We start from the raw sequence: 22,920 nt of genomic DNA on the forward strand, positions 1-22,920 counted from the left end.
TCATCAGACAGTAGTATTCTTTCATCATTCTCCCTCACTCATGTTTTCTCCTGGTTACAAAATATGAGATTTAAAACACATGAAAATTACTTAACATTCTGCCTCTGTCATCTGTCCCTCCAACTGCCCCTTCTTCTCTCACCCCCAATTTTGCTTCTTGTGGTTCCTTACAGAGTGTAAACAGAAAGTAGGTCAGACAAATGGGCACTGTCAGATGACTAGTTCCAATTCATGGACATGCTGTTGTCTCTGTAGTACCATAGCAAGTTGTTGTTACAAATCCTTAGAAGTTTGTTTTAGCCTGAAAGGTTATTAGACTTACTCAACTGGCAAAAGAGAAGGCTTTCCACAGGAATTTTGTCTGGTTAAGTCAACAGAACTCTGCCTGCAGAGCACAGCTTCCAAACCTGAGGCTCCGTTTTGTATAATTAATTCTTCCCTTTTTCCTGTTAATAATAAAAATGTTATTAAATACCTGAACAACTTAACAACTGGTTTTATTTTCCCTTCTCCCCCAGTCTTTACCCACGCACTTCAATCCCTTAGTTTCAATAAGTTACTTTAGTTTTTACTCATAGCCAGTACTGGATACATGTGCTTCAGCTATCGATAGGCTTCACACAGCCACATGACAGCGCCCCGCCGTGTGATAAGGACTACACCAGAAGGTGCTAATGGGAGAGGACTGGGGATAAAGCTCTCTTAACTCCCCAGGTAAAAGCACCACCAGACAGTTACAGTGGCAAGTAAAATATTCTGACAGATGCTTGATCTAAGCTGACAGTGGCCCTCCAATGGTGTTCACAGTCTTAGTGAATTAATGGCAAGAAAAACAGTATCTGCTTGATTAGCTCCATGTTCAAGTAAGGCCTGAATGACAGTTTTAATAGTTTGATATCAAACCACCTGTCAGAACAACAGCCTGGTTCCCCCAGATTCCCATCATATGTGAGAAACATGGTACAGTAAATAACCCTAGGTTGGTACTCTGTTAGACTGTATCATTACATATTACAGCAGTAACTCTAATCAGAACAAATCCCTATTCAGATTTATTGCCCTAAGTAAAGGGGTAACCACTTCCTCTTCTTCAACAAAAAGAAAAATAAAAATAAAAAACAAATACAGCAACACATCAGGGCAGAAGTGCAGAGAAAAGAACACTCAGCATGACCGTAAACATACCACAAGTGAAACTCTAATACCACTAAAATCCATGGCTACAGGGTTCAATGGGACCAAAACATAACTCCACATGTCTGGTTTTGTGTTGCTTGGTGAAATTAACAGAACAAACACTGGTCATCAGTCCTCCCATTCATGAGGAAATCCTAAGTTGTGGCAGGCCAAGAAAAGGGAATAAGTTATTAAATTGGGATCAGAAGTGGGAGGAAGTCAAAGTATAAAGTGATCCAATAATCTGGCCTATTCAATTAGGAAAAAATTCCTAGGAAACTGTTTTAACTGACAGAACACAGAGCAAAACTGGATGCAAAAACATTCAAATGGAATGATGCTCCCTCCCCATTTATATTCCACATGTTATGCCTAATGTAAAGTCTTACATTTCCCACTGAATATATCCTATAAATATAATGATAATAGTAATAATAATAATTAAAAATATATATATTTGAATATATAGTAAAAACCTATCCTAAAAAATAGAACACCTCCTCTTCAGAGAAGATACTGAAATTCCTATGGTGGCTACTACTTAGGATTTCTTACAGAAAAAAAAATGCTAATTTAATCACTAAGGGTGGAACTAATCTGTCCTGAAGTATCTGTCTAGCCATGTGGAAGTTAGGTACCTGTTCTAACTACGTGTAGACTCTACTAAAGGGAGGTGTTCTAAGGCTTCAGTGGGATAATTCTTCCCATCCTAAAATAATGATCTATAAGGAATGGCAACTCTGGAGGACAATTCAGCCCATTGACTTTACATTATTTGCAGGAAAGAGAGCCCAGATGACTAACTTGTATCCTCTAATTAGATAAGATTATATGAGAAGTATCTCATCCCAAGTCTTTGAGTTTATAGCATAGAGGATCCAGGTTCTTTCCCCTTAAACTTCTTTTAGAAATTATTTTCTAAGTAAATGTTGAAGTGGCTAACATCATTAACTCTTGGATTCAAGTATCTCATAGATCCAAGTAAGATCTTGAAACTGAGGATCACATCTAAGAAAAACAGCTCCAATACTATTAAGCTGCTACTAGTTTCTTTTGGAACAGCACCTTATAAATGTTCTGGCTCATAAACTACTGGCACTCAACACCTTTTGCGTCTTATGCTTTATCATAACGTGGATATTTCTAATTTATCTGTGGTTGTTCAGTACGAAATTCTCAACACCACTTGGGGGTATCCTCAAAAATTTCTTGGTTATCTAATAGCACTCAGTTCAGAAAACAGGGTTATGTGTAGAAGTCAGCAAGAGACTTTCCAATTTAAAAAGGTCATCCTTGTTAATTAATTTAGACTATTAGTCATGCGCCTTAAGCAGCTATTAAACTTTTGGTTGATAGCTTTTCAATACTGCTCATTTAGTGCTTCCTTCCTGAACACAAGTATCTTCTCTATTCTAAGGCAACAAATGTTACAGACAGATCTCTTTAGAAAGTACAATGTTAATGGCAGGAAAGACAATGAGTGATACAGATGTATAGTTAAAAGCTTATTAATTTTGCAGTAGTCAACAGTCCTGGATGTGTACCTCAAAATTTAGCCCCAGTTGTCTCTTTCTAACCATTGATGTAAGTGGTATTGCTTTGCTGACACATTCAAAATTTGACTTCAGTGTTCACGTCTGGTTTTGTGCCATTGGAACCTGGACTTACTTCCATAAAACTGGTCTTCCTTCCATAAAACCCCAGACACACAAAAAAAATCACATAACATATGAGCTATACTAAGCATCTCACAGATATAGTGAGATGGAAACCAAGCTTATTCTGCTTGCTGCTGTATTGTCTAATAGGGCATGCCTGCCATGATTTCCAGCAGGGTGTGACTATATCTTATGAAAGTATGCCCAAACATGCAGACTGTGAGCAATGTAGCACTGAAGCTACAGATCTTGGTGCAAACTGCAAAGCCTGCCTGAGAAGCAAATTCAGAAAGCAAATGTGCTGAATTCTATTTTGCTACTGAATCTACACTAGTAGTAGTATTTGACTGGAGTTAATTAAGTCTAATTTGAGTATTTTTAGGTAATATGATTAAGGTGATTGCCATATGAATATCTTCATTGTAATACATAGTACTTTCTTGTGATTGACAGAACTAAAGAAAGGTAATGTCATGGGAGAATATGGACAGAGTGAAGTCAGGTGGCGTCCTTAAGTTACTCCTAAAAATGGCATTCACATACTAATAAAAACTGCCTGGCGTGAACTATATTGTATGGGTACAGGAACAGATCATTTCTAAACTTCAGTCTTGACATACTTCAGTAGCATTGGTTACGCCAGCCCAACATACCTCACTTTCCTTTATCAGAACAGTAGCTGATAGTTCCTGTCAACTTCGCAAATTCACTCTCCCACTTCTGCAATCTGAAAAACAACAATAACTCAAAAGTTAGTAAAAGCAAATGTGGCAATAGTATTAATGACAAATATTTACCTCCTTATTAACTCACTTTAAGGGCTATGGAAGAGCAGCAGTATCTAAAGAGTTATTTTTCTAAAAGTTCCATTTTCAGAAATCTTTTTTGTCTGCTGACAGCTAGAGTTCCCCTCACACCTCTGCACTGCAGATTGTGTAAGTCACTTGGAAAATGACATCAGATCTTCACCATAAAATAGTTGCAGCATCAAGCAATAGCTGACTACTGCATCCACATATACACATGAGGTCTTAGTTATACTGTTGTTGCTATAGTCCTCCAAATTTCTTACTTCTACACAGAATCTTCTGATACAGTTAATATCAATTTACAGAGGCTTCAGGTCAAGCCAGGGACTGAAAGAGAAAAACATAATGCAGTTGCAAACACACAGTCAATTCAAAAATGCAACTTTTGAGGCTCTTTTGCTTCTTGATTCTTTTGTTAAATCTTTCAAATGACTCAGAAAGTCATAACCACTAATACTGTCTTCAGACTCTACAGTTGAAATGCTAAAATTCCATATTTGAAAAACAAACCATGGAAAAGTAAAATTGAAAACATTCTTAAAAGGTTGATTAAAAAACTGTTTCAACACAGAGTTTACATAAAGAGCTCAGAAAGAAAAGCAAGTAGAAAAGACAGGAAGACCGCTAACAACCAGAAATTCATGTTACATCATGTTTTGATTTAACAATAAGTTGGCTAACTCTAGCACATACAAATCTGAAGTTTCCAAGTTTTAAGATTTGAAAAAGTCACACACTTTCCTCAGTCCTGTCATGAAATACCCTTTTAATTTATGCCCTGCTTCATAGAAGTAAGTTGAAAATACATTCTCACGTGTATATCCAATGCTACTCTGTTGATAAAGGAACCGAGAAAGAGCAAGCAGAAGTATGTCAAATTCCTCCGTCTGGCAGAAGAGAGGAGTTCAAACAGGCATGTAGCAAACCCAGTATTCTAAGCACCAGTGAGACTTTGACCTGGTTACTGGATTCTCAAGGGTATGGCACACCCTTGGGTGAATCCTATATAGTGAAAACATTGTGTTTAATGTCTAAACATACAGTTCTAATGTTTAGGTCTTGAAACTAGATGCAAACTTTTCATACAAGGGAGCTCAAATCAGGGTGCTCATACTTAGATACTGTTTTCAAAATGCACATAGCAAAGTCCCTGAAAGTCTATTATACCATCTGCTTGTAGTATTGCCACAAGAACTCAGTAGGACATCAGGGAAGAGAAGACTTTATACGGTCATTAAGGTTACAAAATTGCTTCTATTGCCATAGCCCTAATTCCTACTGACTTCTGCTTTGAACTGGAACAAGTTCAAAGCTCCTAAAAATCAGCTGCAATAAGTGACTACATTCAACTCCCCCTCTGAAAACTGTTGAGGTAATCTAACAGCAGATGAGCAAATAACATCATTTCAAAATACATACTGGGTATTTGTAAATTATTTTGTTACTTTAAGTCCTGAATGGCAATGGAAAGAAAACAAAACAACAGATATTGATACTACCAATCATTCAAAACCAATGAACTTAACCAAAAATTCCAAGACTGTTTGAGAATTTGAGAGTTTTGTAAAATATATTTATGGCTTTGTTTCTTTCTGCTTCAATTTTTCAGGTTTGCAATTTCTGCAAATACAAGTGTTTGAAACTTTCTATCTTAAATACAGGATCTAACATCTAGCAGTTAATACTCACTTGTAAAATCTGAAATCCACTGAACATGGGGTACAGTAATGTTGGTGGTCACACAGACTCAAATTAAATAAATTCAACAGGTACATCTTGTACAGAAAACTTAAGTGGGATCTGTTCCTTCCTTTTCTGCTGTAGCTGCCTCTCATGCCCTACCCATCCCATTTATCTAGTTTCCCATATCTCTATCCTACAGCACAAGGTAAATAGATCCCAACAGCTTGATTCTTAGATACTTACTTTCATTCACTTAGCCCATTGTTTCCAAAAACTAAGAAATGAAGAGCTATCAGCGCTTCTCTAAGAAAATAGAATAAAACAGAGAAGATGTCTTGAGAAAGTGAAATCCAATACGTCAGAAATTAGGCAGGTCACAGTGTAGCCGTTCAAATCCTGGAAACAGATAATCTGCCAGTAGCATCTTCTCCAAAAATACCTACTGTGTATCTGACTGTGTGAAGTCTACTTTCCTAACACTGAAAGACTCAACTCAGGAATACAGGTTAAAATACCGAAGACCTTAGGATAAATTTGACACTTTATTCTGGAGCAATCGCTACACAATGAAGAACTGTTAACCAGGACAAACAGCTTTCAAATAGCACATCTCTGTGCATTCCCTGCTCCATTTCCAGTCCCTCTGAGAAAACCAGGGGCAAAAAGCTGGTAAGACTAAACCAGTTCCCCCAGGCAATGCAAGTTCTCTCATGGCCTGCTGCCACTAAAATAAAAGGCAACCCATTACAACCAGCTTTAGTCAGCTGCCGCACACATAGTTAGAGCTGAAAGAGTCATCTCAGGCCTCCTTTAGAATGAATGGAGAAAACAGGCATTTAGGGACTGATTCATCTGGTTTATTTTAGTGACATTAGGATGAGATAAATTGTTCTGCAAAATGAAAAAATAAAAAATAATAATAAAAAAAAAAGCCCCAGAAATGCCTATTTTCCTCCATAAATGAAGACCAGACAAGGAATTGCCTGCATTTGTTAAGATGAACTCCACCCAGAAAAGCCTGTGGCATACATTCACCCCTCTCAGAGACCTTTTGTTGTAGCTGTTAAAGTTTCTGTAGCATCCAGAATACTGGGCAACCAGGTTCCCTCCACACTACATGGACGGGGGAGTCACGGACACCCGAAGATATTCTAGGACTTGGAAGCTACCAGATCCTACTGGGTGGACTGACATGGATTTGGGTATGACTTACGATGTGGAATAGTCTATGTGGTAAATGGAAAAGAAACAGACCAGAGAAGCCATCTTTCCTAAATCGGTGAGATAAACTCCCTCCCATTGCGAGTCTTATAACAGCAAGAAGCAGCATAGCTGCCCAAGGAAGGTCAAGGAATTGTTTTATCTGCACAGAAAACTGAGTTAGCCAGGCACACAGCCTATCCACACAGCAGTCAGGACACTTCTGAATGAGCTTTAAAACTCCAAGCCTACCAAGTATTTTTCCTGCTGGACAATCATATGTTTTCATGTGTCCCTGGATTTAGCTCTGACAATGCTCTAACAAGTGCAGAATGAATAGTTAATGCTTTTGGCTTCGAGACAAGCACTGCGGAGCACTACAGACACAGTTACTGCTACATATATTTTGTCAATACAATCTGAAGCCATGAAGTATACTGCCAACAGAAGCAGACAAATGTGAATGCATTCTGCCAAAAGAACTCACTAGCTGCACTGTGCCAACAGACTGCCAGCTACATATCCTCATGCAGGAAAGGTCTTGGATTTCCACTGTCTTTCATATTTCCTGCCAGGTTCCTGTATTAACTGGATGGATTAATACTTTACAGTCAAGAAGTTGACACTGGTTATCTTCACAACTGGTTTTAGTCACTACTCAAAACTAGACAACATCAATTTACGCCATTATCTGTACTGAACAATGTAAATACAAGGCTGTAAATATCTGGGAGTGCTTAATGAAATTATGTTAAACTCCATAAATGTGGACTTAACTGAGGAGTCTGTGAGGTTTCATATGCTTATACTACAGGCTTAGGATACTAGTCCAGCCGGTACACCCAGCAAACACCATGCTGAAATAGCTTTATAGGTTGTGCATCAGTACAAATCAAAAGGACAGATATACCAGAAAAGGTAAACTGTTGCCTATGTTTCAGACTAGGATTTTGCTTTTTGCAGTCCCACCAATTAAACTATCTTGCTGGAAAACTAACTGGTTATTCAGGGTATTTGAGTGTTCTTTGAAAAGATTGTAGTTCTCTGTTGTTCACTGATCCAGTGGTTAAAGAATTTTGTGGGAATGTACTGATTCTGATTTATTTTTTTTACTTTTTTTTTTTTTTTTTTTTTTGGAGAGTTTGAAAATCCCTCCAAAGAAAAAGTAAGATTAGCCTAAACACAATCCAGTGCTGAACCACAGAGAAGATTAAGAAGAGATATCTCATTTGCTATTTTCCTTCAGTTTATGGAAATGCCATGAGGTCTTCAGCCTTTCAGACTCTTTCCTTCTCTTCCTCTCCTCCAAAGAGCACCTGGCTCAGAATGGTTTACTTCGATCACAACATATCCCATGACTATTATCTTACTGTGTGATACCCTTCCCTAGGATGCAGGAGATCTAGACTGAAGCTGAGTGCAGACTAGTTCATACCACTACCTTGACACTGTCTCCTTTATCCACTGTGTGTACCCTACTCATCAAAGTTGTCTTGGAGCCAAGCTGCCTGGTTTGCACTGGGGATTCTCAAATGATCATTAAAAGCTCTTTCTGATGAAATGGTTACTGAAATCTGCACATTCCTATGAAGTTTTATAGTTTTCATGCACCAGCACCAAATGAAATGTTCTTGCACATTATCTTCACTCCCCCTAAGGAGAGGATGAGAAAGGAAGTACAGGACAAATATGTAGGCAGATTAGCCAACAGACTACAGGAGGGCACTCAAATACTGTGATGATTTGTATATACTAAAATGTGGGCTCTGTTGAAATAACAGAAGAGCCAGTGCCAGCCATAAAGTAGCAACTGATTATTTATGCAAAGAGAAATAAGAAACTAATCAATTACAGATACCATTTATTTTGCCTATACTAGGACACAATCAAACATGCAAAAATTCCCATGACGCCTACCAGAAAAAAAAAGCAATGTATTGTAACAATGTCATACCTATTGTAGTGATGTCATATAGAAGTTGATCTTGCAAGTCACACAAGCAAAAGTAATCATTTATTCTCCATGGTAAACACTACACAGTGTTTACAGTTAGTATTAATACTGATGTATGAGAACTATTGTCATCCTGTAAAATTGATACTGCACAGACATACTGAATACTGAAATTTTTCCATCTGACTGAGTTACAGTTAATGGGTCCCACTGCAATGAACTCCACTTAGACATTCTCTGTTCAGGATCACACAGCCAGGAAAGCTCTCCCTTTTCCAGATCTGTTCTGAATTAGATCCCATCAGTGAGTAAATCAAGTTGATCAAGACTATTAGGTAAAAATAAATAAATAAATAAATAAATAAAATAAAATAAACATGAAAGCAGGTGATGACTTAGACAAACTACAGTCTACTACCTCTATGGTGGCAAGATGTTTCAGGAACTTTCATAATGTGGTAGGAGAAATTCTGCTTACCTTAGGAAAAAATCTAAAAGAACACTATTTCCAGGATGCACTGGCTAAGGAAGTCTCACAGCTAAAAATTACTCGGATTTCCTGCAGTAGCAACCTTGGCAAAAACTAGGGTGAACCTAATGATTGTCTTGAAGCCATTCAGTAATTGTTGAAGAAACATGAGGCGTCTGTCCACCACTAAACTGCCTAGAAAGAGCTCGTTTAGACATTTAAATTCCAAAGGTTATATATACTTTGTAGCTTTGAAAGATGAAGAAATCCCTTGAAAATCTATGCTATTTTTTGAAGAGATAATTCAATTGTAATAAAGATATTTACCAAATACCATTTGCTTTCTGCAGGTCTTAGTTTTTTTAGAGGCATCAGCATAAAAAACTAAACTATTTTTATGTTTCTCTCCAAGTTTGTTCTGCAGCAAACTAGCATTTTGAAGAGAGCCTTCTATTTCTATTATTCAATATCCTTCTTTTACATGTTTGTACATATTATTTGGTAACCATTTGCAAAGCCCCTAGGTAATTAGAAAATAAGGTTAGGCAAATGTTATACTTAAAATGTAAATTGAATCACATTTAGCATTTAAAGCCTTTCAGAAAACCTCTTTAGCCACCTCATTTTACAAGATAATTAGAATTTTGCTTTTGACTTTAATGCTTACAGGATTGGCTCATCTTGACATATTTTAAGACACCCATATTTTAGTGGATCTGTTGCAGATGCACACACACTCACTAATGCTTGTATCTTCACTGAAATATTTTTTCTTAAAAAAGCACTTACCACACAGTCATATGGATCATGTAAAAATACCATCAAAGTAACAGTTAAAGCTAGCCCTGTGACTCTTCAAATCATTGAGCTTTGGTGTAGTTCTGGCCAGAAACATTCAAGTTTCATGTTGTTTAGATCAACAGAGATAGATATTCTTCCCACCTCCTTATTCTTCTCACTTTAGTACCATTGTGTTAAAGTCAAAGGAGGTATTTCTGATCTCCACCTACGACACGGAGAATCTTGTTTACAGCCCTGCTAAATCTCAGTACTCCAAAAGATATTTTCAAATGATAAATAATGTAACTGTGCTTTTGCCTCAGAGAAGCAGTTTTCCCATTATGGCATTATTAAATTCCAAATTCAAAATGTAGGATAGATGAGGATATTTTGGAAGACTTCTTGGGGGTAATGTTACTGTAAAGCTCCACCTCCTCTGAAATATTATTTAGAGCACTTCCTAAGCAGGTGCGTGTTAAGATGAGATTGAGACAACTAGTGTGGTATTTGTTCCGCATGCTTTTTGGCCTGGGGGTGGGCATATAGTGATGGCTTGGTGAATGATTCCTTGCTGAATAGTACACACAGAAACTGCAAGTTCTATTAGCATTGTCTTGAACAGACATCTCGTTAGCTGAACTTTTTAATGGGTTATTCTGTGAGTACAGTCTGCAAGCTTTCTCAGAGCCTACAGGCTTCCTCTTTTGTTCTAGTTTCTTTGTAAGGGAATAGGCATGTTATAATACATATCTGCATTTCTGTCAACTGAAAGCTTGTTTAGGCCTCAAGACATCAAGCTCCGGATGACATAATTTGAGCATGTGAACAGCCGAACTGAATTTGTAAGCAATTTCTTTCTCTTCTTAGAAACAATGTCTTAGACTGGTTTTTCTTCCAAAATTGCATACTTCGGTAGAAGGACCTATTTTTACTAACTTAATCATTTGAGAAACTGTTCTTCCCAAAATGTAATGGAGTAAGTCTGAAACATTACTCAAATGATACAGAAAGCCTCTGTTTTAAAATGGCATACTGCATACAGCTGTGCTTTAATTTTGCTTTGGGAAGATGAACAGAGTTGTTAACACCTGTTCACGCCTTGTAGTATGGCATCTGAAACTGGCAGCACTAGGTTAAATTTAATTCTGTCAAAACTATCTAGCATAATTGGAGTTGCTACACAATACTATCTGTGTGCTTATTCTTTCCAAGCTAAAACTCTGAAATCTTCATAAGGTCAAAATATTTGTATTCCATAAAGGTTGGAAGAAAAGATACAGTTTCAAATCAGAAAATGGCATACTTATTCTACGGTGTAAATGAGCTCCCTGTGACTACTTTGTCTCAGGGACTCTATGAGGAGATGATTTACTAGAAGGTTTTACTCGAAGTGCCTTTTCAAAGCAACGAAAAATAGCTGCGAGACTCCTTAGGGATCTGCAAATTTTGTACCACCACTTAGGTCTTTAATCCACATTTCACGTTTTCCAGAACAAGACAGATCTGTGTTTCTTTTTTGCTGTTACCCAGACTCTTAACCATGGGACAGTTGCTTCTCCCCTCAAGAGCCAAGCTTTATTTTGCTTTTTAATTAAAAAGTTTTGGCAAAATTTAAAAAGTTCGGATCTTGTACTAACATTGACCCACATCATTTCTAACACCATTTTCTAAAACGATGAAATATGTTTATTGTAGAATAATTACAATCTCTTTAATTAATGTACTGTTTTCTCAGTGTTTTCTTATGATACCATCATTAATGCTTTTTTTGTACAGGCATAAATGTATGCTTAAACACTTAAATCTAGAAATCTGACTTTAGTGTCATCAGTAGATCACAGTTAAGACAAAAGTACACTCGTATTCTGTCTGTTTCTGAACTGTCTGCAGAATCAAATATTACCCTGCACTATTGTTTTAGTTCCTCTGACTTAACTACAAGCATTCCCTCTAATCAAGTGATTTCTTAGAATCACAGAATTTGAATTTGGGTTGAAAGGGACCTTAAAGACCGTCTAATTCCAACCCTACTGCCATGTGCAGGAACACCCCCCATCAGACCAGGTTATCCAAGGCCCCGTCCAGCCTGGCCTTGAGCACTTCCAGGGATGGGGCAGCCACAGCTTCTCTAGGCAACCTGTACCAGTGCCTCACCACCCTCATAGTAATGAATTTCCTCCCAGTATCTAATCTAAACCTACCCTCTTTTAGTTTAAAACTGTTACGCCTTGCCCTTTCACTCCACTCCCTGACAAAGAGTTCCTCACCGTATTTCCTGCAGGCCCCCTTTAAGCACTGGCAGGCTGCTGTAAGGTCTCTTTGGAGTCCTCTCTTCTCCAGGCTGAACAACCCCAACTCCTTCAGCCTGTTTTCACAGGAGTGGTGCTCAAGCTCTCTGATCATCCTCATGGCCCTCCTCTGGACTCATTCTAACAGCTCCATGTCCTTCTTGTGTTGGGGGCCCAGAGCTCTCCAGGTGGGGTTTCATGAGAGCTGAGTAGAAGGGGAGAATCACCTCCCTCACCCTGCTGCACCTGCTTATTTTGATGCAGCCCAGGATACGGTTGGCTTTCTGGGCTGCAGGCACACATTGATGGCTCCCATTGAGCTTCACATCAACCAATACCACCAGGTCCTTCTCCTCAGGGCTGCTCTCAACTCTGCTGCTCTCTCTCTGCCATTCTCCACCCAGCCTCTTTCTTTGCTTGGGATTGCCCCAACCCAGTTGCAGGACCTTGCACTTGGCCTTGTTGAACCTCATGAGGTTTGCACAGGCCCACCTCTCAAGCCTGTCAAGATTCCTCTGGATAGCGTCCCTTCCCTCCAGCATGTCAACAGGCAGTTGGAGGCAAGTTGGAGGTTGTAAAGAGCAGCACAAAGTCCAGTTGGAGGCAAGTCACTTGCGGTGTACCTCAGGGGGGTTAATACTGGGGCCAGACCCATCCAAGACTCTCATTAACAATCTGTACAATGGGACAGAGTGTACACTCAGCAAATTCACAGTTATTACAAAATTCTGTGGCATGGCTAATACAGCAGAAGAGTGAACAGCCATTCAGAGGGACCCACAGAGGCTGGAGACATGGGAAGAGAAAAACTTCATGAAGTGCAACAAAGGAAAATGCCAAGTACTGCACCTGGGTACAAATAACCCCTTGCACCAGTACAGGCTGGCAGCTGACTGGCTGGAAAGCAGTTTGGCAGAGAAGGACCTTGGGGTCCTTCCAACCAACCACACATTGACCATGTGCCAGTAACGCACCCTCACAGTAAAGAAGGTCAATGGCCTCCTGGACTGCACTGGAAAGAGCATTGCCAGCACATCGAGGGAGGTGATCCCTCCATTCTGCTATGCACTGATGAGACAGCTGGAGAGCTGGGTCTAGTTCTGGGCTCACCAGTACAAGATAAAGTCTTACTGGAGCAGGTCCAGTGAAGTGCCACTAAAATGAATAAAGGATTGAAGCATCTCTCTCAGCCTCTCCTGAGAGAGAAAGTCTGAGAGAGATGGGACTCTTCAGCCTGGAGAAGAAAAGGCTCAGGGGGATCATATCAATGTGTGTAAATATTTGACAGGAAGGGAACAAAGAAGAGGAAGCCAGACTCTTCTCAGCAGTGTCCAGTGAGGGGCAATAGGCACAAACTGACACACACAAAACTCTATCTGAACACAAGAAACACTTTTTTTTTTTTTTTTTTACACTGAGGATAATCAAACAGTGAACTAGGTTATACAGAGAGCTGGTGGAGTCTCCATCCTTGGTCTTACTCAAGACATGACTGGATGCAGCCCTAAGCAACCTGTTTGAGCTGTCCCTGCTTAAACAGCCAGAGTGGACTAGATGGTCCACAGAGGTTCTGTTCAACCTCAACCATTCTGTGAATTGTAAAACTGTGATACAGGTAATATTTAAAATACTGTTTCTCATTGTAAGAGTTACAAGAAAATAGCATGGAGAAGAATCACCTCAATACTCAGGTTGTCTTCTTCTAGTGTTTTCTGCACTGCCTTCTGAAACTAGTCAGACCTAAATGAAGTTAGGGCTTTCATTCCCACACCTCCTACTTGAAGGTTAGGTAGTTAAAAACCTTGTTTTAATTTACTTCAGCCTGAATTTATTCATGACTAGCTCACACCCACATGTTTCTATCTCCACGCTGTTCTTCAGCCTAAGTATATTCTCCCTCCTATATATTTATAAATATGTAGGCTTATTTAGTGTATGAAAACAAAGCCTTTATGGGCTCCTATAATAAACTGTCCACTCATCTGATCATCCTCATAGCCCTTCCCTGCACCTGTTTGAGTTCATCCTTTGTGAATACAAAAGAGCAAAATGGTTGAAACATTATTCCTCAAGAAATTGACACTGCTGTCTTCCTCTGTATTCTGTCCATTATAAACATTTTCCTAACTCTTTGTAGGTAGCAGATCAGCTGATTACTCCTACCTGTCCAAATATCAGAAATTAATACAATAGAAGAACCAGGTCCTTACCTGCACTGTGTTTACAGTCCATACTAGTGCAGGTAGCAGGCTGGGTGGTAGATACAAGGCACCTTTCTGTATCCTTATCACAAGATTCAAACAATCCTCATCACAATCGGAGAGCTAAGGCATGCTGGTTGCAGCCGTTTCATTAAGATCTAGCTTCCAGGCAAAAATAAGTTAAAGTCTTTATTACTGTTTCATTTCCACCTATGCACATTGTCTGATGCTGCAGGCTGCTTTTCCTCAAGAAATATTCAGCAGCCTCTGTAAGATGTCCTAAGTAGTACAAAGATCTTAGCAATGGGAGGATCTGACTCAAGTTAGTCCAACACATACCAAACTACTCGGCAGAGAGTAAGTGGGTTTGGCTTTCTTTAAACGAACAGTAAACCTGCATTTTAATACTTGTAATGAGAGATTTTTCTAAACTTGTTATCTATCTGTACCTAGTTCTCCATGAATTTTCAAAAGTTGCTGAAGTGACTTAGGCTTGTAAGACACTTACGAAAATGAGACCTCACAATTTAAAATTTCCACTGTAAATAAGTTTCTAAATTAAAAAAGACATTGAAATAGAGATTCAACAGTAGACAGAGTCATTGGATAAGCCAAAAATAGCCATTAACAAAACAAATATAACTCTACAGAGATGTAGCCCAGAATCTATTTAGGAGAACTTTGGAAGGTAGAAGGTGATGGAAGGAGGGGAAAAGCTAACACAGAGATCACTTATAACTTATGATGTAAATGAAATATGATTCCATGGCATCTTGAAGCTTGGGATATATTTGTTCATGAGATACAAGCTCATCATCTTCTATATAGAGTTAGGACAGCCTTGTTGTATTACATTTTTCTGCCCACCCTCCCTGGCCTCTTGAAGGAGAGCGAGTCAAGAGTTGTTAGAAAACAAGGTGGGAGAACTTACTCTCTTACCCTAATCAATCTACCAGCTGTTCTGTGCTCTTTACTCCTATTTTCAGTTACATTTTTTCAATGAGACTTTATTTCTCTACTAGCATTTTTCATGCCACTAGAGCCATTAATATGTGAAGGCCTATTTTAAAACCCCTATTGCTATCACTTCTCCTACCTTCCATTTATTGGAGAGAATATGTGATGTGAAGTATGCTGGGAGGTGATATTTTTTGTTTGAAAGTAATGAAGTCTACAGAACTGAAATAGGTTTAATAAATAATTCTCATTTTCTGTCTTTTCTAACCACAATTCCACCCGATGACTCAAATATTTTGCTATTTGGAGTGATCATTTTTATTCATAGGAAGGAAGCAAATTACAATCCAATATTAGGTAGACTTACTGTAGTTAATATTACAGCGTAATGATCCATTCACTGAAAACTTACCACTGATTCATTAGCAAATCTTATCGTCAGTATCTTCATATATGTACATTGCCACTTATTTTTCTAGTTCTCAGCAAAAAACCTTTGCCTCCTTTCTTATGTATGATTTTTCATTAGTCCTCCATAAACATACAGTCACTGTAAAGAAAGGGACGCTTACCCTTTGCTTTAGATTATATTTTTAGCCTGTCAGTTATAAAGATATACTAAAGCAGTAGCTCCCTTTTACTTGATAATAAACATAGCCCAACAGCTGAAAAGATATATTTACAGTCTTCCACCAGAATCCTCCCAACCCCTTACTGCTAAGAAAAACAAGTGGGCCATTGCAGCATGTCCTAGAACTATTTTGGTACTGGGGGAAGTGCAAGTTCCAAAGCAGTGTGGAAAAATGCCCTGCCAGCTGCTCCCCTCTCATACAAACGAAGGCTTAAGTGTCTTCCCTGATCAACTAGTAGATGAAAGAACCTTCAGATAAATTGTTTCTGTATCATTAGTGTTGCATCCACAAAGATATTTAGATGTCTGAAGGCTCAAAGGTTGAAATAAGTTGCTGGAAGCTAGTAAAGTACCACACCTCAGCTGACCTACAGAAATTGGCTGTGCAAGTCAACAAAAAAAATGCAACGTGACTCACAGCAGCTCAACCCCCTTCACTATGGAGTATGCTCACTCAAATTACTTGTGGCTGCCACATATTAAGAGTACAGAGTATACAGAGCTATTGAGGCACAGAAACTTGTTACCTCATACCAACTGGCTCTGGTCTGAGTAGTATATGTATTTATAAATATAAATCTGCTTTCAAAGCTCTGGCACCTGAATAGTCATTGGTGCTTAAACTTTCACCAGTGAAGATAACTGAGAGCCAGAAGGTCTTCTAATCTGCTGCCAAGATCCTGGGTTAGCTGAGCATTTCTAGGTCCTATTTGATGCCTACAGCTACTTAAGATTCACAGTCTGTCATGCCTGTGCTTCATCTCCTGATAGCCAATAGACAGGCTCATAGTACAAGTGCCATACCAAGAAGATCAGACTGAAGCACTGAGTATAATACACACACTTAGAAGCACATTCAAAGTAGAAAGTGGCACCATCCATCTTTTACGTAGCTGTGTAGAGGCTGAAGAAAGGGAGGAAGTAAGAGAATATTCAGCCAAGGGGATTCTTGGAAGCATGAGATCATCAGCATTTTAAAAGGCATTTATAATGAAGTCCATGTTTCTAAAGAAAAGTTTTAAAATGTGAACCTCCAGTGAGTCAAAACCTTGGAAAACAAACAGAAGTCAGGTGCATGAGGATTTTTTCTAAATCTCATGATTTCCTGGAACATGATTCATATATGTGGCACTAACAACAAGTGGGTTACACATGTTGCATTACTGTTGATTCCTGGGTAGAAGTAGCTGACACGCAACATGTTGAAATTAGATTAGTCTGGAGGTAAAATAAATAAATTAATTAATTAATAAAATAAATAAATAAAAATAATTGGGAAAAAAAAAAAAAAAACAATGAAAAGAGTTAGATGATCTATATGAACTACATATTTTCATAGCTTCTTGGTCAAGCTGAGAACAAATGCCAGTCAGAGATGGTCTGGCTGCTGATGCTGCATCCTTAGTGATAACCTGTCAAGAAAGCCCTAAGATCAAGCAAGTAGACCAAGATGAGATGCTGCATCCTTATTGATAACCTGTCAAGGAAGTCATAAGATCAGGCAAGTAGACCAAGATGACTGTGAGGTCATCTCTTCAGTCTTGACTATTTCTGCAAGTAAATAATTTTCATTAGTATTACTACCTCACCTTTCTTCAGAATGAGCTTCAGGCTACATACAAGTTGTAATCAGAGGTAGGACTGAAGCTAACAATGCAAAATCCCATTAGCTGTAAGTAGAACACAGCAGAGGCCTCAGTTATCAGATAGTACCAGGATCCTGCCCAGGTTTGTACAGCTGAAGCCAAATTCAGTGCTGTTGTAACTTCGCTGCTGTCACCTAGGTTAGTTGGACCAACATTTGCAAAGCAGTATCTATACACGTTGCCATCACACCTTTGAATGCAGTGTAGATACAGTCACAGGTAGCTGTCATCAATGCTCTGCACTCACATAGATACCAAAATGGGCAATTTGCCTTCTTGGTTATTTGAAACAATAAATTTTAGGAAGCGGGCGAGGTTTTATTAGAAACTATGAATCACAGTTGGAAGGACATTGCAAAGAGGTAAATGAGAAGACAAAACAGAGAAGCAGTGCAGGAATTAAATCTACATCAGTGTGAAAAAGGATTTCCAACAACAGATCCCAGATATTCACTGTGACACGTTTTGATTACCTAACCTAATGCTCTCATGAAATTACATGAACTGAAATTACACTGAAACTTGAGGGGAAGCAGATAAGTCACGAGAAACTTCTATTAGCCTGGCAACATGAATTTTCCATTTTGATGTACACAATAGTCTTGAACTTTTTCTGAAAGCAGTATATTATATCATAGCTATGGGTAATTTTACATTGCAGTGCAAGTATGTATTTAAGGTAAAGCATAGCGTAGTATATACACATAAAACCATACCCAGAAATTGTCTTTAAATAAACAAAAAAAAAAAGGGGGGGGGGGGGAATAAAGAAACACCTTCGGTGATCCAAGCATCCAGGAGAGAATGGAGGCTAACAAAAAAGCACCTGAAATGTCTTAGAATTTCTGGAATCTTCATCCTCTATTCAATTTCAGCCCTGATGCTTTTATAAGCAATAATCAAAAGGCTATCCTGCAGATGCAGAGGGAAGAAGTTTCAGAATAGCAGTGCCACCTTCCTATCACCTATCCCTGAGCACACATCCCCACGAAGAATAGCACTATCAGAAGAGCCACTGCCTTTGTATTACCTTTCACACATCCAGATCAGTATACTAAATTTCTTTTAAATCTAGCCCTGGCTGTTCTCAAGGGTGGTGTTTGTGGTTTGTTTTTTTGTTTTTGTTTTTCTGCTAATACGTAAATTCCATCTTCAGTTTCCACTTTGAGGTAGAAGGCAAAAGCTGGGAGCTTGTGCTACAACTTCCATCTGCAGAACCCCTTGTGAGTCAGCACCACAAGAAATTCTTCCAGGCAAATTGCAGCCCAGAAGATACTGATGGCTACGTTTGCACAGTGTAGTGACAGTAGATATAAATACTGCCTGGGCATGTTTTGCATGTAATTTCAGTACACGTGAACTACGTGCATGCAGAAGATGGGACACATCTCAGAGAGGAAGATCTAGTGCCTGTCACCCCTCGTTTGCAACAGCTCTGGTTCTCGGTAGCCCTGCAGTAAAACCAGTTGGAATTTTTACATCACAGAACCCCCCAGCTACATCACTGATAGGGCTAATGTGTTTTTCCACCTTGCTAACTAGGTATGAATAATTAAACCAATATCAGCCAGGACTCCATCTCCAGTTCATGGCTGAAAAACATTGCTATAGTCCCCTTTACAAGTAAGATCATTGTGCTGTAATATGTATGGAAAATCAGTGGATAAAAATTGCATGTATGTTTGCTAAGGTTTGTTAAAAAGAACTAGGGAAAGAATACAAAAACCTCTCATGACATAGCTACAAAATATGCTACCACACAAATTCAGGATTTAAGCTTTTTCTCTTTTTTTCTTTTTCCTTTTCTTTTCTTTTCTTTTCTTTTCTTTTCTTTTCTTTTCTTTTCTTTTCTTTTCTTTTCTTTTCTTTTCTTTTCTTTTTAATGGGAGAGAGGGGAACAGTTAGATTTAATGGCACACAACTGCACACAAAAATCAAATGAAAAATAAAAATAAAACCAATAAGCAAACATCTCTCCAAAACGTGCCTTTCTTAAAAATTAATGCATGCTATTGGTTACAGAGAGGATCTTTTTAAGTTAAAAAGTGAGAAACAACATACATCATACACCAAAACATCTGTGGCTGATGTAGGAATTAAAATATGGAAAGATGACACAGAAAGTAAGGAGTCTTTGCTCTGGGCTACTGTCAATGGAAAGCTCAACTTGACGGTCACAAAGAATGAGCTGTCGGCAAACTCATCACTGATGGTGGTCCAAGGGCTGACTAGTGCCCTTCAGACAATGGGTAGCACCAACATGAGAATGGAAGTGGAACCCAAAACGTGCTGGTTGATCCCATCCATCTGCAGTTCCTCCCAATAACATTGTCATGCAGCCTACCCAGAAGTGCAAGCCGGAGTGCAAGCTGTGAGTGCCCTTAGGCATCCAATTCCTATTGATTTCAGTGGGAATCAGGCTCCTGATTTGCAGGAGTTTGTCAGGCATCTGTCACTGGATTTTACTGTCTTTGCCTTCCAAGAGCAGGGAGAATCTTTTCTACTATACCGTTTCTGACTCAATACCTTGTCAAGAGAAAGGGGGAAAAAACAAGACGTGTGCTTCTTAGGCATGATTCATGTTCTTTTTGCAAGGAGATAACAACAGAACCAGCACAAAAAGATATATCATTATGTTTGGGTTTTAACTATATGTGACAGCACTGGTTAGTTACAACCACATTATCATAACTCTTCCAGAAACTCTGACAGCATAGCCCAATATTAAGGAAATTCCTAGTTCTCCTTCTCTTTCCTTTGGACATCTTTGAAAATTAGCCTTAAGGCTCCACATTTGGGTTATGTTTAACAGCTGTTTTATATGCAAAATGCATTAGGATAAACTTGGGTATAGCTACCACAGCCGTCAAGCAGTTTGTTCACATCAATTTATAATACCACAATGGAAGCTGCAGAACTGTATTTAAGGTGCCTCCCTTTAGAATTACGTTCTGTTAGTGTTCAGCTCCATTTGTGAAAGGATATGACTGAGGAAAAAGACAAATATCATGTGTTAGCTATTACCAAAATATACAAATATTACATCTTGTTCTGAAACCCTGCATTCTGTGCAAGTTTCTGTAAGAGTAAAAAGATCTAAAAAATATATTAATTACATTTATTGCCTTCTGGCTTTTTTTTTTTTTTTTTTTTTTTTTTTTTTTTTTTTTTTGCCTGGCAACAGGACATCCTTGCTGGCATTATAAAAAAAAAAAAAAAAAAAAAAAAAAAAAAAAAAGTGCTAGAAATCATGAAGGTCAAAGAAAATGGAGAATGCTAGCACATGCTGACCCTTGTTCTACGGCATATTAACAGAAATACATTCCAATAACAGGTTTTAGTCTAAGAAACTCTGATTTGGAGCAGAAATTCTTCCTGTTATGGCAACAGAGAAAACTGTGCTAAATGATAAACAGTATTTATAAGACTTTTAGTCCTTAAAGTTTTACATGGTTTATGGACAAACAACCATAGACACCACTTATTTTTACATTCCACACTGTCATCACAGCTCTCTGGCAGTGACAGCTGACTGACAATTTATGTCCTTTTGTATAAATGAGACACAGCTACTGGTTGGACTACTCTGTTCCCAAGGGCAAAGAATCAGAAAAGTTCTTTCTTTCTACAACAAGGACTCAAGAAAGTAGGACTTAAAATGTCATCCAGTCCATTCCTCTACTTCAAGGCAGGACTGTAAGGTTTTATACCATATTTTGGCATTTTGACTCCGTATCTAAAACAGCCTGTATCTGGTAACTAGAAGACAGCAATGAAACCAAACCTTCCCCACCCCAGAAGAGCTTTCCACTCTGCAAGCTAATTATGGAAAAAGATATGACAAGAGATACTCCAGAACTTGCACTTGAATTGCATGGTTTGATATGGGGCAGGTTATTGTAATCTGCAGTGTTGTGCTTTTAAAGTGATGCTTTTAGTATGAAAATTGCCAAATGCGGGAATGTCTATGTCTGCAGGCTTTGCCATTGACCAACAGCAAAAATACTGTAAACAAATCAGAACAAGTAACAATGGTCTGAGAAAACAATACAGACAATACTTGTTTTGTTTTCTACAGAAATATTGTACAAAGTACAGATATCAGATATAACAACAGACATGTCTGTCTTGCAGGTAAGCAAATATTCTTTTGTCACTAATGAATAAGAGAAATTAATGTTGTTTTTCTACCACCCTCAAAAACTTGATGCTTCATGTTCTTCCTGAAGACAATGTACTTTTAAGCCTGTTTATGTACAATGCACAGAATGAATTTACTCCCTTTTGAATAGATTTGTTTTGTTGCTGCATCTCTACTGATGGCTTCTGTGTAACAAAACCCCCAAAGTGTATAAAAAAAAAAAAATTCAGAGGCATTCTTCTGTTCAGTCATCACTAGAACAAAATGTTGGCTCCTTCTTAAGGGGGAAATATCACAAATACCATAAGCAACAAAGTTCCCAAAATGGTAGCTGGCAGCAGTGATCTGAAAGCAGCAAACTGCCTTCACTGATGAAAAAAGCTATATCTCAATCCAGATGGATAAAGAAAATATAACTTTTACTAGCTGTGGCTGCACTATAAAAACATATTTTTTCTCTTTTTTTTCCCTTCATATCTACCTTTCCCTTTCACCATACCTTCCTTCCCTTTATGTTCCATTACTTTTCTTGATGCTCACTCTTATTTTGGTTTTCAGAAATTCTTTCTATAATTCCACTTGGCCTTACTTTTAGATCAGCCTAGAACTCACTGCCTACCTACTGTTCTCAAATTATTTTGGTTAAAAAGAAAAAAAAAAAAAAAAAAAAAAGGTTAATTTACAACTATTTCAAGTCCTCTTTTGCACAGCAGCAGGAAATTTTAGTTCCTGCCACTGGAACAGCTGGGAAGGGACTTGTTAAAAGAAAGTTTGAAAATTTTGGGTTTTTTTTCAAAACAAAGCAAAAATTGATAGTTTTACTTAACCACTGAAAAATAATTGTTTAGAATTTATTCAAGCCAATCTGGCCAGGGTTACTGTTTGAAAAATACTTGAAATGTTTGAAATTTTTCCTCACTAGTAGAATCAGCATCATTGGTTAACATGAGTCTGCAAAACTACTTAAGTCAATTTGTAGCTCTCTTCTATGTAAGATTACCACTGAAGTCATAGAAATAATCCTACTAGATATGCCAGTGATCCTCCTCTTCTGCTGTTTCCATGAGTACTTGTAAAAAAAGAACTTTTTCAAAGGAGGTTATAAGAAGCCCTGAAGTAACAAATTCTACAGCGGTCTACTCATATGGGAATTTACTTTTTAATTACAGAGAATATTTATTTTTACATTGAATTTTCAGACTTGATTTCAGTTATTCTACGTTTCTTCATCTTCACCAATATAGCAAGACACATTACTGAAAACAGATATGTTGAGAACAGAACACTTAATTTTACTTAAACTTTTATAAGATATCCACATTAACTT

At 38.2% G+C, this 22,920-nt stretch overlaps 1 long non-coding RNA gene across 1 annotated transcript in view; it reads right to left on the reverse strand.

The window, feature by feature from the left end:
* Window positions 1-322: 322 nt before the first annotated feature.
* The window catches only part of LOC309876944, a 30,289-nt gene continuing 7,691 nt past the window's right edge, over window positions 323-22,920 (reverse strand). Inside the window, exons 2-3 of the long non-coding RNA XR_014317288.1 lie at window positions 3,488-3,561; window positions 323-446 (exon numbers count right to left, since the gene is read on the reverse strand). This is a non-coding gene — a long non-coding RNA (uncharacterized lncRNA). The remainder of the gene's footprint in view (window positions 447-3,487; window positions 3,562-22,920) is intronic.

Source organism: Aythya marila (genome assembly GCF_965140915.1).
Source record: "Aythya marila genome assembly, chromosome: 1".
Lineage (NCBI taxonomy): Eukaryota > Metazoa > Chordata > Aves > Anseriformes > Anatidae > Aythya > Aythya marila.